Here is a 1,591-nt window from a genome sequence, read left to right as displayed (position 1 = left end):
TCTCTGTCATACTGGCTCTTTCTCATTCTTCAAGTTGTGGGTTAGAGTAACCTTCACAATAAGACCTCTGTGACTATGCTGTGAAGATAAATATCACATACATTCAGAGTTGTCCCTTTATCCTCGTTATTCCTTTACTGCATTCATTATTATTTAATGTCATCTTATTTGCCAGGTTATCTTTATCTCTCACTCCCACAAATATAAACTTCAAAGAATTGGAGACAAATGTGTTCTCTGTTGAATACCCAGAACTAAAATAGAATCTTGTACACATGAAAAGGTCTATAATAAGTGAAGTCAATAAGCAGAGTGTTTAAGCAATATCAAATGACGTATTTCTCAAAATAATTGTATGTGTTCATTCTCGACTCTGTACCTTCTGAATGTGCTATTCACTCTTTGTTATCTGTGCTTGCCTAGACAATCCCAACGCAATCTTTACACTTAATTTAAATATGATCTTCTTTGTGAAGTTTTTGCCGATGGTGGCCTTCAGTCATTTCAGTTATTTATTGCTGTATAACAAAACACCCAAAACACGGTAGCTTAAAACAACTATGGTTTATTATTTCTCAAGTGTCTTGGTTTGATTAGGCTTAACTAGGTGATTCTTCACTCCATGAGCAGCAGCCATTAACTCTTAGAAGCTGGGATGGCTGGCCTGGGGCTAAAAGGACAAATAAGGCTTTACTCAAATGTCCAGTGATCTGGCATGTTTTCAGGTGGTTATTCGATATGGCCAGCATGGGTTTGCTCACAGCATCGTGGTTGCGGGCTGGTTATACTTCTTTGTGGCAACTCGTTTCAAGAGAGAACAGGAAAGACACCAGGCCTTTTAAAATCTAGACCCAGAATGGAACCGGCATCATAACACTTCTGCCACATTCTATTGGTCAAAGCAAGTAACAAATCCAGCCCAAATTCAAAGGGAGATGTGATGCTTAATTTTAGGTGTCAACTTGAATGAGTCACAGGATGCTCAGGTATTTGGTCAAATATTACTCCAAGTGTTTCTGTGTGTGCTTTTGAATGACAATAATCTGAATCAGCAGACCAAGTAAAGCAGACTGCTATTCCTAATATGGGTGGGCCTCACCCAATCACTTGAACATCTGAATAGAACAAAAAGATTTACTCTCTCAAGAAGAAGAGATTCTCCCTGCCTGCCAGCCTATGAACAGGGATATCAACTTTTTTCCCTGTTTTTATGCTCAAACTGAAATGTTGTCCTGGGTCTTGAGTCTGCTGGCCTTCACACTAGAACTAAGCCGTTAACTCTCCTGAGTCTCCCACTTGCTGACTTGTCTTGCCAATCTTAGGATTTGTCAGACATTATATTAACATGAGCCAATTCTTTATAATAAATCTCTTTAGTGAGATTGATTACTCTTTTCAAACAACACAGACTTTTTTTGTTGCTTTGAACATGCCAAGTTCTTCTATCTCGGGGCCTTTACTCTTGTCACTCCTTTGTCTAGAGCACTCATTTCCTTCCTCTTTGTCAGATTGTCTCTGTCTCGTTCTTCAAGTTGCCTTTAAATTGAATTCTTCAAATGATCTTTTAAATAAATAAATAAATAGATAGATA

Source organism: Pteropus vampyrus, unplaced genomic scaffold (genome assembly GCF_000151845.1).
Source record: "Pteropus vampyrus isolate Shadow unplaced genomic scaffold, Pvam_2.0 Scaffold573, whole genome shotgun sequence".
In the NCBI taxonomy this organism is placed as follows: domain Eukaryota; kingdom Metazoa; phylum Chordata; class Mammalia; order Chiroptera; family Pteropodidae; genus Pteropus; species Pteropus vampyrus.
This window is presented reverse-complemented; position numbering follows the sequence as displayed.